Source organism: Heptranchias perlo, chromosome X (assembly GCF_035084215.1).
Source record: "Heptranchias perlo isolate sHepPer1 chromosome X, sHepPer1.hap1, whole genome shotgun sequence".
NCBI lineage: Eukaryota > Metazoa > Chordata > Chondrichthyes > Hexanchiformes > Hexanchidae > Heptranchias > Heptranchias perlo.
In genome coordinates this window covers 19,363,541-19,384,622 of record NC_090370.1, presented here as the reverse complement: position 1 = coordinate 19,384,622, position 21,082 = coordinate 19,363,541, and positions in this window count along the sequence as shown.

Sequence of the window (21,082 nt, the reverse complement as noted above, 5' to 3'; positions counted from 1 at the left end):
GCTGACTCTCACTGGAATACAGTTGGTTTTTCACCCTCTCCTGAAGGTGCTGACTCTCACTGGGATACAGATGGTTTTTCTCCCTCTCCTGAAGATGCTGACTCTCACTGGGACACAGTTGGTTTTTCACCCTCTCCTGAAGGTGCTGACTCTCACTGGGATACAGTTGGTTTTTCTCCCTCTCCTGAAGATGCTGACTCTCACTGGGATACAGTTGGTTTTTCACCCTCTCCTGAAGGTGCTGACTCTCACTGGGATACAGTTGGTTTTTCACCCACTCCTGAAGGTGCTGACTCTCACTGGAATACAGTTGGTTTTTCACCCTCTCCTGAAGGTGCTGACTCTCACTGGGATACAGTTGGATTTTCACCCTCTCCTGAAGGTGCTGACTCTCACTGGGATACAGTTGGTTTTTCACCCTCTCCTGAATGTGTTGACTCTCACTGGGATTCAGTTGGTTTTTCACACTCTCCTGAAGTGCTGACTCTCACTGGGATACAATTGGTTTATCTCCTTCTCCTGAAGGTGCTGACTCTCACTTGGAGACAGTTGGTTTTTCACACTGTCATGAAGGTGCTGACTCTCACTGGGATACAATTGGAATTTCATCCTCTCCTGAAGGAACTGACTCTCACTGGGGTACAGTTGGTTTTTCACACTCTCCTGAAGTGCTGACTCTCACTGGGATACAGTTGGTTTTTCTCCCTCTCCTGATGGTGCTGACTCTCACTGGGAGACAGTTGGTTTTTCACCATCTCCTGAAGGTGCTGACTCTCACTGGGATACAGTTGGAATTTCATCCTCTCCTGAAGGAACTGACTCTCACTGGGTGACAGTTGGTTTTTCACAAACTCCTGAAGGTGCTGACTCTCACTGGGGGACAGTTGGTTTTTCACCCTCTCCTGAAGGTGCTGACTCTCACTGGGATACAGTTGGTTTTTCACACTCTCCTGAAGGTGCTGACTCTCACTGGGATACAGTTGGAATTTCATCCTCTCCTGAAGGAACTGACTCTCACTGGAGTACAGTTGGTTTTTCACCCACTCCTGAAGGTGCTGACTCTCACTGGAATACAGTTGGTTTTTCACCCTCTCCTGAAGGTGCTGACTCTCACTGGGATACAGTTGGATTTTCACCCTCTCCTGAAGGTGCTGACTCTCACTGGGATACAGTTGGTTTTTCACCCTCTCCTGAAGGTGCTGACTCTCACTGGGATACAGTTGGTTTTTCACACTCTCCTGAAGGTGCTGACTCTCGCTGGGATGCAGTTGATTTTTCACCCTCGACTGAAGGTGCTGACTCTCACGGGGATACAGTTGGTTTTTCACCCGATCCCGATGGTGCTGACCCTCACGAGGATACAGTTGATTTTTCACCCTCTCCTGAAGGTGCTGACTCTCACTGGGATACAGTTGGTTTTTCTCCCTCTCCTGAAGGTGCTGACTCTCACTGGGATACAGTTGGTTTTTCTCCCTCTTGTGAAGGTGCTGACTCTCACTGGGATACAGTTGGTTTTTCACCCTCTCCTGAAGGTGCTGACTCTCACTGGGATACAGTTGGTTTTTCACCCTCTCCTGAAGGTGCTGACTCTCACTGGGATACAGTTGGTTTTTCACCCTCTCCTGAAGGTGCTGACTCTCACTGGGATTCAGTTGGATTTTCACCCTCTCCTGAAGGTGCTGACTCTCACTGGGATACAGTTGATTTTTCACCCTCGACTGAAGGTGCTGACTCTCACTGGGATTCAGTTGGATTTTGACCCTCTCCTGAAGGTGCTGACTCTCACTGGGGGAGAGTTGGAATTTCACCCTCTCCTGAAGGTGCTGACTCTCACTGGGATAGAGTTGGTTTTTCTCCCTCTCCTGAAGATGCTGACTCTCACTGGGGGACAGTTGGTTTTTCACCCTCTCCTGAAGGTGCTGACTCTCACTGGGGTACAGTTGGTTTTTCACCCTCTCCTGAAGATACTGCCTCTCACTGGGATAAAGTTCGTTTTTCACCCTCTCCTGAAGGTGCTGACTCGAACTGGGATACAGTTCGTTATTCTCCCTCTCCTGAAGGTGCTGACTCTCACTGGGTTACAATTGGTTTATCTCCTTCTCCTGAAGGTGCTGACTCTCACTTGGAGACAGTTGGTTTTTCACACTGTCATGAAGGTGCTGACTCTCACTGGGATACAGATGGAATTTCATCCTCTCCTGAAGGAACTGACTCTCACTGGGGTACAGTTGGTTTTTCACACTCTCCTGAAGTGCTGACTCTCACTGGGATACAGTTGGTTTTTCTCCCTCTGCTGATGGTGCTGACTCTCACTGGGATACAGTTGGTTTTTCACACTGTCCTGAAGGTACTGACTCTCACTGGGATACAATTGGTTTATCTCCTTCTCCTGAAGGTGCTGACTCTCACTGGGAGACAGTTGGTTTTTCACCATCTCCTGAAGGTGCTGACTCTCACTGGGATACAGTTGGAATTTCATCCTCTCCTGAAGGAACTGACTCTCACTGGGGGACAGTTGGTTTTTCACAAACTCCTGAAGGTGCTGACTCTCACTGGGGGACAGTTGGTTTTTCACCCTCTCCTGAAGGTGCTGACTCTCACTGGGATACAGTTGGTTTTTCACCCTGTCCTGAAGGTGCTGACTCTCACTGGGATTCAGTTGGATTTTCACCCTCTCCTGAAGGTGCTGACTCTCACTGGGATACAGTTGATTTTTCACCCTCGACTGAAGGTGCTGACTCTCACTGGGATACAATTGGTTTATCTCCTTCTCCTGAAGGTGCTGACTCTCACTTGGAGACAGTTGGTTTTTCACACTGTCATGAAGGTGCTGACTCTCACTGGGATACAGTTGGAATTTCATCCTCTCCTGAAGGTGCTGACTCTCACTGGGATGCAGTTGGAATTTCATCCTCTCCTGTAGGAACTGACTCTCACTGGGTGACAGTTGGTTTTTCACAAACTCCTGAAGGTGCTGACTCTCACTGGGGGACAGTTGGTTTTTCACCCTCTCCTGAAGGTGCTGACTCTCACTGGGATACAGTTGGTTTTTCACACTCTCCTGAAGGTGCTGACTCTCACTGGGATACAGTTGGAATTTCATCCTCTCCTGAAGGAACTGACTCTCACTGGAGTACAGTTGGTTTTTCACCCACTCCTGAAGGTGCTGACTCTCACTGGGGGACAGTTGGTTTTTCACCCTCTCCTGAAGGTGCTGACTCTCACTGGGATACAGTTGGTTTTTCACCCTCTCCTGAAGGTGCTGACTCTCACTGGGATTCAGTTGGATTTTCACCCTCTCCTGAAGGTGCTGACTCTCACTGGGATACAGTTGATTTTTCACCCTCGACTGAAGGTGCTGACTCTCACTGGGATTCAGTTGGATTTTGACCCTCTCCTGAAGGTGCTGACTCTCACTGGGGGACAGTTGGACTTTCACCCTCTCCTGAAGGTACTGACTCTCACTGGGGTACAGTTGGTTTTTCACCCTCTCCTGAAGATACTGCCTCTCACTGGGATAAAGTTCGTTTTTCACCCTCTCCTGAAGGTGCTGACTCGAACTGGGATACAGTTCGTTATTCTCCCTCTCCTGAAGGTGCTGACTCTCACTGGGATACAGTTGGATTTTAACCCTCTCCTGAAGGTGCTGACTCTCACTGGGATACAGTTGGATTTTAACCCTCTCCTGAAGTTGCTGACACTCACTGGGAGACAGTTGGTTTTTCACCCTCTCCTGATGGTGGTGACTCTCACTGGGATACAGTTGGTTTTTCACCCTGTCCTGAAGGTGCTGACTCTCACTGGGGTACAGTTGGTTTTTCACCCTCTCCTGAAGGTGCTGACACTCACTGGAATACAGTTGGTTTTTCACCCTCTCCTGAAGGTGCTGACTCTCACTGGAATACAGTTGGTTTTTCACCCTCTCCTGAAGGTGCTGACTCTCACTGGGATACAGTTGGTTTTTCTCCCTCTCCTGAAGATGCTGACTCTCACTGGGACACAGTTGGTTTTTCACCCTCTCCTGAAGGTGCTGACTCTCACTGGGATACAGTTGGTTTTTCACCCACTCCTGAAGGTGCTGACTCTCACTGGAATACAGTTGGTTTTTCACCCTCTCCTGAAGGTGCTGACTCTCACTGGGATACAGTTGGATTTTCACCCTCTCCTGAAGGTGCTGACTCTCACTGGGATACAGTTGGTTTTTCACCCTCTCCTGAAGGTGTTGACTCTCACTGGGATTCAGTTGGTTTTTCACACTCTCCTGAAGTGCTGACTCTCACTGGGATACAATTGGTTTATCTCCTTCTCCTGAAGGTGCTGACTCTCACTTGGAGACAGTTGGTTTTTCACACTGTCATGAAGGTGCTGACTCTCACTGGGATACAGTTGGAATTTCATCCTCTCCTGAAGGAACTGACTCTCACTGGGGTACAGTTGGTTTTTCACACTCTCCTGAAGTGCTGACTCTCACTGGGATACAGTTGGTTTTTCTCCCTCTCCTGATGGTGCTGACTCTCACTGGGAGACAGTTGGTTTTTCACCATCTCCTGAAGGTGCTGACTCTCACTGGGATACAGTTGGAATTTCATCCTCTCCTGAAGGAACTGACTCTCACTGGGTGACAGTTGGTTTTTCACAAACTCCTGAAGGTGCTGACTCTCACTGGGGGACAGTTGGTTTTTCACCCTCTCCTGAAGGTGCTGACTCTCACTGGGATACAGTTGGTTTTTCACACTCTCCTGAAGGTGCTGACTCTCACTGGGATACAGTTGGAATTTCATCCTCTCCTGAAGGAACTGACTCTCACTGGAGCACAGTTGGTTTTTCACCCACTCCTGAAGGTGCTGACTCTCACTGGAATACAGTTGGTTTTTCACCCTCTCCTGAAGGTGCTGACTCTCACTGGGATACAGTTGGATTTTCACCCTCTCCTGAAGGTGCTGACTCTCACTGGAATACAGTTGGTTTTTCTCCCTCTCCTGAAGATGCTGACTCTCACTGGGATACAGTTGGTTTTTCACCCTCTCCTGAAGGTGCTGACTCTCACTGGGATACAGTTGGTTTTTCACCCACTCCTGAAGGTGCTGACTCTCACTGGAATACAGTTGGTTTTTCACCCTCTCCTGAAGGTGCTGACTCTCACTGGGATACAGTTGGATTTTCACCCTCTCCTGAAGGTGCTGACTCTCACTGGGATGCAGTTGGTTTTTCACCCTCTCCTGAAGGTGTTGACTCTCACTGGGATTCAGTTTGTTATTCACACTCTCCTGAAGTGCTGACTCTCACTGGGATACAATTGGTTTATCTCCTTCTCCTGAAGGTGCTGACTCTCACTTGGAGACAGTTGGTTTTTCACACTGTCATGAAGGTGCTGACTCTCACTGGGATACAGTTGGAATTTCATCCTCTCCTGAAGGAACTGACTCTCACTGGGGTACAGTTGGTTTTTCACACTCTCCTGAAGTGCTGACTCTCACTGGGATACAGTTGGTTTTTCTCCCTCTCCTGATGGTGCTGACTCTCACTGGGAGACAGTTGGTTTTTCACCATCTCCTGAAGGTGCTGACTCTCACTGGGATACAGTTGGAATTTCATCCTCTCCTGAAGGAACTGACTCTCACTGGGTGACAGTTGGTTTTTCACAAACTCCTGAAGGTGCTGACTCTCACTGGGGGACAGTTGGTTTTTCACCCTCTCCTGAAGGTGCTGACTCTCACTGGGATACAGTTGGTTTTTCACACTCTCCTGAAGGTGCTGACTCTCACTGGGATACAGTTGGAATTTCATCCTCTCCTGAAGGAACTGACTCTCACTGGAGTACAGTTGGTTTTTCACACTCTCCTGAAGGTGCTGACTCTCACTGGGATACAGTTGGTTTATCTCCCTCTCCTGAAGGTGCTGACTCGCACTGGGATACAGTTGGTTTTTCACCCTCTCCTGAAGGTGCTGAATCTCACTGGGATACTGTTGGTTTTTCACGCTCTCCTGAATGTGCTGACTCTCACTGGGATACAGTTGGTTTTTCACCCTCTCCTGAAGGTGCTGACTCTCACTGGGATGCAGTTGGTTTTTCACCCTCTCCTGAAGGTGCTGACTCTCACTGGGATACAGGTGGTTTTTCACCCTCTCCTGAAGGTGCTGACTCTCACTGGGATACAGTTGGTTTTTCAACCTCTCCTGAAGGTGCTGACTCTCACTGGGATACAGTTGGTTTTTCTCCCTCTCCGAAGGTGCTGACTGTCACTGGGATACAGTTGGTTTTTCTCCCTCTCCGAAGGTGCTGACTGTCACTGGGATACAGTTGGTTTTTCTCCCTCTCCGAAGGTGCTGACTCTCACTGGGATACAGTTGGTTTTTCACCCTCTCCTGAAGGTGCTGACTCTCACTGGGATACAGTTGGTTTTTCTCCCTCTCCGAAGGTGCTGAATCTCACTGGGATACAGTTGGTTTTTCACCCTATCCCGATGGTGCTGACTCTCACTGGGATACAGTTGGTTTTTCACCCTCTCCTGAAGGTGCTGACTCTCACTGGGGTACAGTTGGTTTTTCACCCTCTCCAGAAGGTGCTGACTCTCACCGGGATACATTTGGTTTTTCACCCTCTCCTGAAGGTGCTGACTCTCACTGGGATACAATTGGTTTTTCACCCTCTCCTGAAAGTGCTGACTCTCACTGGGATACAGATGGTTTTTCACCCTCTCCTGCAGGTGCTGACTCTCACTGGGATACAGTTGCTTTTTCACCCTCTCCGGAAGGTGTTGACTCTCACTGGGATTCAGTTGGTTTTTCACACTCTCCTGAAGGTGCTGACTCTCACTGGGATGCAGTTGGTTTTTCACCCTCTCCTGAAGGTGCTGACTCTCACTGGGATACAGTTGGTTTTTCATGCTCTCCTGAAGGTGCTGACTCTCACTGGGATACAGTTGATTTTTCACCCTCGACTGAAGGTGCTGACTCTCACGGGGATACAGTTGGTTTTTCACCCACTCCTGAAGGTGCTGACTCTCACTGGGATACAGTTGGAATTTCATCCTCTCCTGAAGGAACTGACTCTCACTGGGGTAGAGTTGGTTTTTCACCCTCTCCTGAAAGTGCTGACTCTCACTGGGATACAGTTGGACTTTCATCCTCTCCTGAAGGATCTGACTCTCACTGGGGTACAGTTGGTTTATCTTCCTCTCCTGAAGGTGCTGACTCGCACTGGGATACAGTTGGTTTTTCACCCTCTCCTGAAGGTGCTGACTCTCACTGGGATACAGTTGGAATTTCATCCTCTCCTGAAGGAACTGACTCTCACTGGGGTACAGTTGGTTTTTCACCCTCTCCTGAAGGTGCTGACTCTCACTGGGATACAGTTGGTTTATATCCCTCTCATGAAGGTGCTGACTCGCACTGGGATACAGTTGGTTTTTCACCCTCTCCTGAAGGTGCTGACTCTCACTGGGATACAGTTGGTTTTTCACCCTATCCCGATGGTGCTGACTCTCACTGGGATACAGTTGGTTTTTCACCCTCTCCTGAAGGTGCTGACTCTCACTGGGATGCAGTTGGTTTTTCACCCTCTCCTGAAGGTGCTGATTCTCACTGGGATACAGTTGGTTTTTCACCCTCTCCTGAAGGTGCTGACTCTCACTGGGATACAGTTGGTTTTTCAACCTCTCCTGAAGGTGCTGACTGTCACTGGGATACAGTTGGTTTTTCTCCCTCTTCGAAGGTGCTGACTGTCACTGGGATACAGTTGGTTTTTCACCCTCTCCTGAAGGTGCTGACTCTCACTGGCATGCAGTTGGTTTTTCACCCTCTCCTGAAGGTGCTGACTCTCACTGGGATACAGTTGGTTTTTCACCCTCTAGTGAAGGTGCTGACTCTCACTGGGGTACAGTTGGTTTTTCACCCTCTCCAGAAGGTGCTGACTCTCACCGGGATACATTTGGTTTTTCACCCTCTCCTGAAGGTGCTGACTCTCACTGGGATATAGTTGGTTTTTCACCCTCTCCTGAAAGTGCTGACTCTCACTGGGATTCAGTTGGTTTTTCACACTCTCCTGAAGGTGCTGACTCTCACTGGGATGCAGTTGGTTTTTCACCCTCTCCTGAACGTGCTGACTCTCACTGGGATACAGTTGGTTTTTCACCCTCTCCTGAAGGTGCTGACTCTCACTGGGATACAGTTGGTTTTTCAGGCTCTCCTGAAGGTGCTGACTCTCACTGGGATACAGTTGATTTTTCACCCTCGACTGAAGGTGCTGACTCTCACGGGGATACAGTTGGTTTTTCACCCGATCCCGATGGTGCTGACCCACACGAGGATACATTTGATTTTTCACCCTCTCCTGAAGGTGCTGACGCTCACTGGGATACAGTTGGTTTTTCACCCTCTCCTGAAGGTGCTGACTCTCACTGGGATACACTTGGTTTTTCACCCTCTCCTGAAGGTGCTGACTCTCACTGGGATACAGTTGGTTTTTCACCCTCTCCTGAAGGTGCTGACTCTCACTGGGATCCAGTTGGTTTTTCACCCTCTCCTGAAGGTGCTGACTCTCACTGGGATACAGTTGGTTTTTCAGGCTCTCCTGAAGGTGCTGACTCTCACTGGGATACAGTTGATTTTTCACCCTCGACTGAAGGTGCTGACTCTCACTGGGATTCAGTTGGATTTTGACCCTCTCCTGAAGGTGCTGACTCTCACTGGGATTCAGTTGGTTTTTCACCCTCACCTGAAGGTGCTGACTCTCACTGGGATTCAGTTGGTTTCTCACCCTCTCCTGATGGTGCTGACTCTCACTGGGATGCAGTTGGATTTTCATCCTCTCCTGAAGGTGCTGACTCTCATTGGGATACAGTTGGTTTTTCACCTTCTCCTGAAGGTACTGACTGTCACTGGAATAGAGTTGGTTTTTCACCCTCTCCGGAAGGTGCTGACTCTCACTGGGATACAGTTGATTTTTCACCCTCTCCTGCAGGTGCTGACTCTCACTGGAATACAGTTGGTTTTTCACCCTCTCCTGAAGGTGCTGACTCTCACTGGGATACATTTGGGTTTTCACCCTCACCTGAAGGTGCTGACTCTCACTGGGATACAGTTGGTTTTTCACCCTCTCCTGAAGGTGCTGACTCTCACTGGGATACAGTTAGTTTATCAACCTGTCCTGCAGGTGCTGACTCTCACTGGGATACAATTGGTTTTTCACCCTCTCCTGAAGGTGCTGACTCTCACTGGGATGCAGTTGGTTTTTCACCCTCTCCTGAAGGTGCTGACTATCAGTGGGATACAGTTGATTTATCTGCCTCTCCTGAAGGTGCTGACTCGCACTGGGATACAGTTGGTTTTTCACCCTCTCCTGAAGGTGCTGAATCTCACTGGGATACTGTTGGTTTTTCTCCCTCTCCGAAGGTGCTGACTGTCACTGGGATACAGTTGGTTTTTCTCCCTCTCCGAAGGTGCTGACTGTCACTGGGATACAGTTGGTTTTTCTCCCTCTCCGAAGGTGCTGACTCTCACTGGGATACAGTTGGTTTTTCTCCCTCTCCGAAGGTGCTGACTCTCACTGGGATACAGTTGGTTTTTCACCCTATCACGATGGTGCTGACTCTCACTGGGATACAGTTGGTTTTTCACACTCTCCTGAAGGTGCTGACTCTCACTGGGATACAGTTGGTTTTTCACCCTCTCTTGAAGGTGCTGAATCTCACTGGGATACAATTGGTTTTTCACCCTCTCCTGAAGGTGCTGACTCTCACTGGGATACAGTTGGTTTTTCACCCTCTCCTGAAGGTGCTGATTCTCACTGGCATGCAGTTGGTTTTTCACCCTCTCCTGAAGGTGCTGACTCTCACTAGGATACAGTTGGTTTTTCACCCTCTCCTGAAGGTGCTGACTCTCACTGGGGTACAGTTGGTTTTTCACCCTCTCCAGAAGGTGCTGACTCTCACCGGGATACATTTGGTTTTTCACCCTCTCCTGAAGGTGCTGACTCTCACTGGGATACAGTTGGTTTTTCACCCTCTCCTGAAAGTGCTGACTCTCACTGGGATACAGATGGTTTTTCACCCTCTCCTGAAGGTGCTGACTCTCACTGGGATGCAGATGGTTTTTCACCCTCTCCTGAAGGTGCTGACTCTCACTGCGATTCAGTTGGTTTTTCACACTCTCCTGAAGGTGTGACTCTCACTGGGATGCAGTTGGTTTTTCACCCTCTCCTGAAGGTGCTGACTCTCACTGGGATACAGTTTGTTTTACACCCTCTCCTGAAGGTGCTGACTCTCACTGGGATACAGTTGGTTTCTCACCCTCTCCTGAAGGTGCTGACTCTCACTGGGTTACAGTTGGTTTTTCTCCCGATCCCGATGGTGCTGACCCTCACGAGGATACAGTTGATTTTTCACCCTCTCCTGAAGGTGCTGACTCTCACTGGGATACAGTTGGTTTTTCACCCTCTCCTGAAGGTGCTGACTCTCACTGGGATACAGTTGGTTTTTCACCCTCTCCTGAAGGTGCTGACTCTCACTGGGATTCAGTTGGATTTTCACCCTCTCCTGAAGGTGCTGACTCTCACTGGGATACAGTTGGTTTCTCACCCTCTCCTGAAGGTGCTGACTCTCACTGGGTTACAGTTGGTTTTTCACCCGGTCCCGATGGTGCTGACCCTCACGAGGATACAGTTGATTTTTCACCCTCTCCTGAAGGTGCTGACTCTCACTGGGATACAGTTGGTTTTTCACCCTCTCCTGAAGGTGCTGACTCTCACTGGGATGCAGTTGGTTTTTCACCCTCTCCTGAAGGTGCTGACTCTCACTGGGATTCAGTTGGATTTTCACCCTCTCCTGAAGGTGCTGACTCTCACTGGGATACATTTGATTTTTCACCCTCGACTGAAGGTGCTGACTCTCACTGGGATTCAGTTGGATTTTGACCCTCTCCTGAAGGTGCTGACTCTCACTGGGATACAGTTGGTTTTTCACCCTCTCCTGAAGGTGCTGACTCTCACTGGGATACAATTGTTTTTTCACCCTCTCCTGAAGGTGCTGACTCTCACTGGGATACAGTTGGTTTTTCACCCTCTCCTGAAGGTGCTGACTCTCACTGGGATACAGTTGGTTTTTCACCCTCTCCTGAAGGTGCTGACTCTCACTGGGATTCAGTTGGATTTTCACCCTCTCCTGAAGGTGCTGACTCTCACTGGGATACAGTTGATTTTTCACCCTCGACTGAAGGTGCTGACTCTCACTGGGATTCAGTTGGATTTTGACCCTCTCCTGAAGGTGCTGACTCTCACTGGGATTCAGTTGGTTTTTCACCCTCTCCTGAAGGTGCTGACTCTCACTGGGATGCAGTTGGATTTTCATCCTCTCCTGAAGGTGCTGACTCTCATTGGGATACAGTTGGTTTTTCACCTTCTCCTGAAGGTGCTGACTGTCACTGGAATAGAGTTGGTTTTTCACCCTCTCCGGAAGGTGCTGACTCTCACTGGGATACAGTTGATTTTTCACCCTCTCCTGCAGGTGCTGACTCTCACTGGAATACAGTTGGTTTTTCACCCTCGACTGAAGGTGCTGACTCTCACTGGGATTCAGTTGGATTTTGACCCTCTCCTGAAGGTGCTGACTCTCACTGGGATTCAGTTGGTTTTTCACCCTCTCCTGAAGGTGCTGACTCTCACTGGGATGCAGTTGGATTTTCATCCTCTCCTGAAGATGCTGACTCTCATTGGGACACAGTTTGTTTTTCACCTTCTCCTGAAGGTACTGACTGTCACTGGAATAGAGTTGGTTTTTCACCCTCTCCGGAAGGTGCTGACTCTCACTGGGATACAGTTGATTTTTCACCCTCTCCTGCAGGTGCTGACTCTCACTGGAATACAGTTGGTTTTTCACCCTCTACTGAAGGTGCTGACTGTCACTGGGATACAGTTGGTTTTTCACCCTCTCCTGAAGGTGCTGACTCTCACTGGGATGCAGTTGGTTTTTCACCCTCTCCTGAAGGTGCTGACTCTCACTGGGATACAGTTGGATTTTCACCCTCTCCTGAAGGTGCTGACTCTCACCAGGATACATTTGGTTTTTCACCCTCTCCTGAAGGTGCTGACTCTCACTGGGATACAGTTGGTTTTTCACCCTCTCCTGAAAGTGCTGACTCTCACTGGGATTCAGTTGGTTTTTCACACTCTCCTGAAGGTGCTGACTCTCACTGGGATACATTTGATTTTTCACCCTCGACTGAAGGTGCTGACTCTCACTGGGATTCAGTTGGATTTTGACCCTCTCCTGAAGGTGCTGACTCTCACTGGGATACAGTTGGTTTTTCACCCTCTCCTGAAGGTGCTGACTCTCACTGGGATACAATTGTTTTTTCACCCTCTCCTGAAGGTGCTGACTCTCACTGGGATACAGTTGGTTTTTCACCCTCTCCTGAAGGTGCTGACTCTCACTGGGATACAGTTGGTTTTTCACCCTCTCCTGAAGGTGCTGACTCTCACTGGGATTCAGTTGGATTTTCACCCTCTCCTGAAGGTGCTGACTCTCACTGGGATACAGTTGATTTTTCACCCTCGACTGAAGGTGCTGACTCTCACTGGGATTCAGTTGGATTTTGACCCTCTCCTGAAGGTGCTGACTCTCACTGGGATTCAGTTGGTTTTTCACCCTCTCCTGAAGGTGCTGACTCTCACTGGGATGCAGTTGGATTTTCATCCTCTCCTGAAGGTGCTGACTCTCATTGGGATACAGTTGGTTTTTCACCTTCTCCTGAAGGTACTGACTGTCACTGGAATAGAGTTGGTTTTTCACACTCTCCGGAAGGTGCTGACTCTCACTGGGATACAGTTGATTTTTCACCCTCTCCTGCAGGTGCTGACTCTCACTGGAATACAGTTGGTTTTTCACCCTCGACTGAAGGTGCTGACTCTCACTGGGATTCAGTTGGATTTTGACCCTCTCCTGAAGGTGCTGACTCTCACTGGGATTCAGTTGGTTTTTCACCCTCTCCTGAAGGTGCTGACTCTCACTGGGATGCAGTTGGATTTTCAACCTCTCCTGAAGATGCTGACTCTCATTGGGACACAGTTTGTTTTTCACCTTCTCCTGAAGGTACTGACTGTCACTGGAATGGAGTTGGTTTTTCACCCTCTCCGGAAGGTGCTGACTCTCACTGGGATACAGTTGATTTTTCACCCTCTCCTGCAGGTGCTGACTCTCACTGGAATACAGTTGGTTTTTCACCCTCTCCTGAAGGTGCTGACTGTCACTGGGATACAGTTGGTTTTTCACCCTCTCCTGAAGGTGCTGACTCTCACTGGGATGCAGTTGGTTTTTCACCCTCTCCTGAAGGTGCTGACTCTCACTGGGATACAGTTGGATTTTCACCCTCTCCTGAAGGTGCTGACTCTCACCGGGATACATTTAGTTTTTCACCCTCTCCTGAAGGTGCTGACTCTCACTGGGATACAGTTGGTTTTTCACCCTCTCCTGAAAGTGCTGACTCTCACTGGGATTCAGTTGGTTTTTCACACTCTCCTGAAGGTGCTGACTCTCACTGGGATGCAGTTGGTTTTTCACCCTCTCCTGAAGGTGCTGACTCTCACTGGGATACAGTTAGTTTTTCACCCTCTCCTGAAGATACTGACTCTCACTGGGATACAGTTGGTTTTTCACCTTCTCCTGAAGGTACTGACTGTCACTGGAATAGAGTTGGTTTTTCACACTCTCCGGAAGGTGCTGACTCTCACTGGGATACAGTTGATTTTTCACCCTCTCCTGCAGGTGCTGACTCTCACTGGAATACAGTTGGTTTTTCACCCTCGACTGAAGGTGCTGACTCTCACTGGGATTCAGTTGGATTTTGACCCTCTCCTGAAGGTGCTGACTCTCACTGGGATTCAGTTGGTTTTTCACCCTCTCCTGAAGGTGCTGACTCTCACTGGGATGCAGTTGGATTTTCATCCTCTCCTGAAGATGCTGACTCTCATTGGGACACAGTTTGTTTTTCACCTTCTCCTGAAGGTACTGACTGTCACTGGAATGGAGTTGGTTTTTCACCCTCTCCGGAAGGTGCTGACTCTCACTGGGATACAGTTGATTTTTCACCCTCTCCTGCAGGTGCTGACTCTCACTGGAATACAGTTGGTTTTTCACCCTCTCCTGAAGGTGCTGACTGTCACTGGGATACAGTTGGTTTTTCACCCTCTCCTGAAGGTGCTGACTCTCACTGGGATGCAGTTGGTTTTTCACCCTCTCCTGAAGGTGCTGACTCTCACTGGGATACAGTTGGATTTTCACCCTCTCCTGAAGGTGCTGACTCTCACCGGGATACATTTAGTTTTTCACCCTCTCCTGAAGGTGCTGACTCTCACTGGGATACAGTTGGTTTTTCACCCTCTCCTGAAAGTGCTGACTCTCACTGGGATTCAGTTGGTTTTTCACACTCTCCTGAAGGTGCTGACTCTCACTGGGATGCAGTTGGTTTTTCACCCTCTCCTGAAGGTGCTGACTCTCACTGGGATACAGTTGGTTTTTCACCCTCTCCTGAAGGTGCTGACTCTCACTGGGATACAGTTGGTTTTTCAGGCTCTCCTGAAGGTGCTGACTCTCACTGGGATACAGTTGATTTTTCACCCTCGACTGAAGGTGCTGACTCTCACGGGGATACAGTTGGTTTTTCACCCGATCCCGATGGTGCTGACCCTCACGAGGATACAGTTGATTTTTTCACCCTCTCCTGAAGGTGCTGACTCTCACTGGGATTCAGTTGGTTTTTCACCCTCTCCTGAAGGTGCTGTCTCTCACTGGGATACACTTGGTTTTTCACCCTCTCCTGAAGGTGCTGACTCTCACTGGGATACAGTTGGTTTTTCATCCTCTCCTGAAGGTGCTGACTCTCACTGGGATCCAGTTGGTTTTTCACCCTCTCCTGAAGTTGCTGACTCTCACTGGGATACAGTTGGTTTTTCAGGCTCTCCTGAAGGTGCTGACTCTCACTGGGATACAGTTGATTTTTCACCCTCGACTGAAGGTGCTGACTCTCACTGGGATTCAGTTGGATTTTGACCCTCTCCTGAAGGTGCTGACTCTCACTGGGATTCAGTTGGTTTTTCACCCTCTCCTGAAGGTGCTGACTCTCACTGGGATTCAGTTGGTTTCTCACCCTCTCCTGATGGTGCTGACTCTCACTGGGATGCAGTTGGATTTTCATCCTCTCCTGAAGGTGCTGACTCTCATTGGGATACAGTTGGTTTTTCACCTTCTCCTGAAGGTACTGACTGTCACTGGAATAGATTTGGTTTTTCACCCTCTCCGGAAGGTGCTGACTCTCACTGGGATACAGTTGATTTTTCACCCTCTCCTGCAGGTGCTGACTCTCACTGGAATCCAGTTGGTTTTTCACCCTCTCCTGAAGGTGCTGACTCTCACTGGGATACAGTTGGTTTTTCACCCTCTCCTGAAGGTGCTGACTCTCACTGGGATACATTTGGGTTTTCACCCTCACCTGAAGGTGCTGACTCTCACTGGGATACAGTTGGTTTTTTACCCTCTCCTGAAGGTGCTGACTCTCACTGGGATACAGTTAGTTTATCAACCTGTCCTGCAGGTGCTGACTCTCACTGGGATACAATTGGTTTTTCACCCTCTCCTGAAGGTGCTGACTCGCACTGGGATACAGTTGGTTTTTCACCCTCTCCTGAAGGTGCTGAATCTCACTGGGATACTGTTGGTTTTTCACGCTCTCCTGAAGGTGCTGACTCTCACTGGGATACAGTTGGTTTTTCACCCTCTCCTGAAGGTGCTGACTCTCACTGGGATACAGTTGGTTTTTCACCCTCTCCTGAAGGTGCTGACTCTCACTGGGATACAGTTGGTTTTTCAACCTCTCCTGAAGGTGCTGACTCTCACTGGGATACAGTTGGTTTTTCTCCCTCTCCGAAGGTGCTGACTGTCACTGGGATACAGTTTGTTTTTCTCCCTCTCCGAAGGTGCTGACTGTCACTGGGATACAGTTGGTTTTTCTCCCTCTCCGAAGGTGCTGACTCTCACTGGGATACAGTTGGTTTTTCACCCTCTCCTGAAGGTGCTGGCTCTCACTGGGATGCAGTTGGTTTTTCACCCTCTCCTGAAGGTGCTGACTCTCACTGGGATACAGTTGGATTTTCACCCTGTCCTGAAGGTGCTGACTCTCACTGGGATACAGTTGGTTTTTCAACCTCTCCTGAAGGTGCTGACTCTCACTGGGATCCAGTTAGTTTATCAACCTGTCCTGCAGGTGCTGACTCTCACTGGGATACAATTGCTTTTTCACCCTCTCCTGAAGGTGCTGACTCTCACTGGGATGCAGTTGGTTTTTCACCCTCTCCTGAAGGTGCAGACTCTCACTGGGATACAGTTGGTTTTTCACCCTCTCCTGAAGGTGCTGACTCTCACTGGGATACAGTTGGTTTTTCACCCTCTCCTGAACTTGCTGACTCTCACTGGGATTCAGTTGGATTTTCACCCTCTCCTGAAGGTGCTGACTCTCAGTGGGATTCAGTTGGTTTTTCACCCTCTCCTGAAGGTGCTGACTCTCACTGGGATACAGTTGGTTTTTCACCCTCTCCTGATGGTGCTGACTCTCACTGGGATGCAGTTGGATTTTCACCCTCTCCTGAAGGTGCTGACTCTCACTGGGATACAGTTGGTTTTTCACACTCTCCTGAAGATGCTGACTCTCACTGGGATACAGTTGGTTTTTCACCCTCTCCTGAAGGTGCTGACTCTCACTGGGATACAGTTGGTTTTTCACCCTCTCCTGAAGGTGCTGACTCTCACTGGGATTCAGTTGGATTCTGACCCTCTCCTGAAGGTGCTGACTCTCACTGGGATTCAGTTGGTTTTTCACCCTCTCCTGAAGGTGCTGACTCTCACTGGGATTCAGTTGGTTTTTCACCCTCTCCTGAAGGTGCTGACTCTCACTGAGATACAGTTGGTTTTTCACCCTCTCCTGATGGTGCTGACTCTCACTGGGATGCAGTTGGATTTTCACCCTCTCCTGAAGGTGCTGACTCTCATTGGGATACAGTTGGTTTTTCACCTTCTCCTGAAGGTACTGACTCTCACTGGGATACAGTTGGTTTTTCACCCTCTCCGGAAGGTGCTGACTCTCACTGGTATACAGTTGATTTTTCACCCTCTCCTGAAGGTGCTGACTCTCACTGGAATACAGTTGGTTTTTCACCCTCTCCTGAAGGTGCTGACTCTCACTGGTGAACATTTGGTTTTTCACCCTCTCCTGAATGTGCTGACTCTCACTGGGATACAGTTGGTTTTTCACCCTCTCCTGAAGGTGCTGACTCTCACTGGGATACATTTGGTTTTTCACCCTCACCTGAAGGTGCTGACTCTCACTGGGATACAGTTGGTTTTTCACCCTCTCCTGAACTTGCTGACTCTCACTGGGATTCAGTTGGATTTTCACCCTCTCCTGAAGCTGCTGACTCTCACTGGGATTCAGTTGGTTTTTCACCCTCTCCTGAAGGTGCTGACTCTCAATGGGATACAGTTGGTTTTTCACCCTCTCCTGATGGTGCTGACTCTCACTGGGGGACAGTTGGACTTTCACCCTCTCCTGAAGGTGCTGACTCTCACTGGGATACAGTTGGTTTTTCACCCTCTCCTGAAGGTGCTGACTCTCACTGGGATACAGTTGGAATTTCATCCTCTCCTGAAGGAACTGACTCTCACTGGGGTACAGTTGGTTTTTCACCCTCTCCTGAAGGTGCTGACTCTCACTGGGATACAGTTGGAATTTCATCCTCTCCTGAAGGAACTGACTCTCACTGGGGTGCACTTGGTTTTTCACCCTCTCCTGAAGGTGCTGACTCTCACTGGGATACAGTTGGTTTATCTCCCTCTCCTGAAGGTGCTGACTCGCACTGGGATACAGTTGGTTTTTCACCCTCTCCTGAAGGTGCTGACTCTCACTGGGATACAGTTGGAATTTCATCCTCTCCTGAAGGAACTGACTCTCACTGGGGTACAGTTGGTTTTTCACCCTCTCCTGAAGGTGCTGACTATCACTGGGATACAGTTGGTTTATCTCCCTCTCCTGAAGGTGCTGACTCGCACTGGGATACAGTTGGTTTTTCAGGCTCTCCTGAAGGTGCTGACTCTCACTGGGATACAGTTGATTTTTCACCCTCGACTGAAGGTGCTGACTCTCACGGGGATACAGTTGGTTTTTCACCCGATCCCGATGGTGCTGACCCTCACGAGGATACAGTTGGTTTTTCACCCTCTCCTGAAGGTGCTGACTCTCACTGGGATACAGTTGGTTTCTCACCCTCTCCTGAAGGTGCTGACTCTCACTGGGTTACAGTTGGTTTTTCAGGCTCTCCTGAAGGTGCTGACTCTCACTGGGATACAGTTGATTTTTCACCCTCGACTGAAGGTGCTGACTCTCACGGGGATACAGTTGGTTTTTCACCCGATCCCGATGGTGCTGACCCTCACGAGGATACAGTTGATATTTCAACCTCTCCTGAAGGTGCTGACTCTCACTGGGATACAGTTGGTTTTTCACCCTCTCCTGAAGGTGCTGACTCTCACTGGGATACAGATGATTTTTCACCCTCGACTGAAGGTGCTGACTCTCACTGGGATTCAGTTGGATTTTGACCCTCTCCTGAAGGTGCTGACTCTCACTGGGATACAGTTGGTTTTTCACCCTCTCCTGAAGGTGCTGACTCTCACTGGGATACAATTGGTTTTTCACCCTCTCCTGAAGGTGCTGACTCTCACTGGGATACAGTTGGTTTTTCACCCTCTCCTGAAGGTGCTGACTCTCACTGGGATACAGTTGGTTTTTCACCCTCTCCTGAAGGTGCTGACTCTCACTGGGATACAGTTAGTTTATCAACCTGTCCTGCAGGTGCTGACTCTCACTGGGATACAATTGCTTTTTCAGACTCTCCTGAAGGTGCTGACTCTCACTGGGATGCAGTTGGTTTTTCACCCTCTCCTGAAGGTACTGACTCTCACTGGGATACAGTTGGTTTTTCACCCTCTCCTGAACTTGCTGACTCTCACTGGGATTCAGTTGGATTTTCACCCTCTCCTGAAGGTGCTGACTCTCACTGGGATTCAGTTGGTTTTTCACCCTCTCCTGAAGGTGCTGACTCTCACTGGGATACAGTTGGTTTTTCACCCTCTCCTGAAGGTGCTGACTCTCACTGGGATACATTTGGTTTTTCACCCTCTCCTGAAGGTGCTGACTCTCACTGGGATTCAGTTGGATTTTCACACTCTCCTGAAGGTGCTGACTCTCACTGGGATACAGTTGATTTTTCACCCTCTCCTGAAGGTGCTGACTCTCACTGGGATTCAGTTGGATTTTGACCCTCTCCTGAAGGTGCTGACTCTCACTGGGATTCAGTTGGTTTTTCACCCTCTCCTGAAGGTGCTGACTCTCACTGGGATACAGTTGGTTTTTCACCCTCTCCTGATCGTGCTGACTCTCACTGGGATGCAGTTGGATTTTCACCCTCTCCTGAAGGTGCTGACTCTCATTGGGATACAGTTGGTTTTTCACCTTCTCCTGAAGGTACTGACTGTCACTTGAATAGAGTTGGTTTTTCACCCTCTCCGGAAGGTGCTGACTCTCACTGGGATACAGTTGATTTTTCACCCTCTCCTGAAGGTGCTGACTCTCACTGGGATACAGTTGGTTTTTCACCCTCTCCTGAAGGTGCTGACTCTCACTGGAATACAGTTAGTTTATCAACCTGTCCTGCAGGTGCTGACTCTCACTGGGATACAATTGCTTTTTCACACTCTCCTGAAGGTGCTGACTCTCACTGGGATACAGTTGGTTTTTCACCCTCTCCTGAAGGTGCTGACTCTCACTGGGATACAGTTGGTTTTTCACCCTCTCCTGAACTTGCTGACTCTCACTGGGATTCAGTTGGATTTTCACCCTCTCCTGAAGGTGCTGACTCTCACTGGGATTCAGTTGGTTTTTCACCCTCTCCTGAAGGTGCTGACTCTCACTGGGATACAGTTGGTTTTTCACCCTCTCCTGAAGGTGCTGACTCTCACTGGGATACATTTGGTTTTTCACCCTCTCCTGAAGGTGCTGACTCTCACTGGGATTCAGTTGGATTTTCACACTCTCCTGAAGGTGCTGACTCTCACTGGGATACAGTTGATTTTTCACCCTCTCCTGAAGGTGCTGACTCTCACTGGGATTCAGTTGGATTTTGACCCTCTCCTGAAGGTGCTGACTCTCACTGGGATTCAGTTGGTTTTTCACCATCTCCTGAAGGTGCTGACTCTCACTGGGATACAGTTGGTTTTTCACCCTCTCCTGATCGTGCTGACTCTCACTGGGATGCAGTTGGATTTTCACCCTCTCCTGAAGGTGCTGACTCTCATTGGGATACAGTTGGTTTTTCACCTTCTCCTGAAGGTACTGACTGTCACTTGAATAGAGTTGGTTTTTCACCCTCTCCGGAAGGTGCTGACTCTCACTGGGATACAGTTGATTTTTCACCCTCTCCTGAAGGTGCTGACTCTCACTGGAATACAGTTGGTTTTTCACCCTCTCCTGAAGGTGCTGACTCTCACTGGTGAACATTTGGTTTTTCACCCTCTCCTGAAGGTGCTGACTCTCACTGGGATACAGTTGGTTTTTCACCCTCTCCTGAAGGTGCTGACTCTCAGTGGGATTCAGTTGGTTTTTCACCCTCTCCTGAAGGTGCTGACTCTCACTCGGATACAGTTGGTTTTTCACCCTCTCCTGATGGTGCTGACTCTCACTGGGGGACAGTTGGACTTTCACCCTTTCCTGAAGGTGCTGACTCTCACTGGGATACAGTTGGTTTTTCACCCTCTCCTGAAGGTGCTGACTCTCACTGGGATACAGTTGGAATTTCATCCTCTCCTGAAGGAACTGACTCTCACTGCGGTACAGTTGGTTTTTCACCCTCTCCTGAAGGTGCTGACTCTCACTGGGATACAGTTGGTTTTTCAACCTCTCCTGAAGGTGCTGACTCTCACTGGGATACCATTGGTTTTTCTCCCTCTCCGAAGGTGCTGACTGTCACTGGGATACAGTTGGTTTA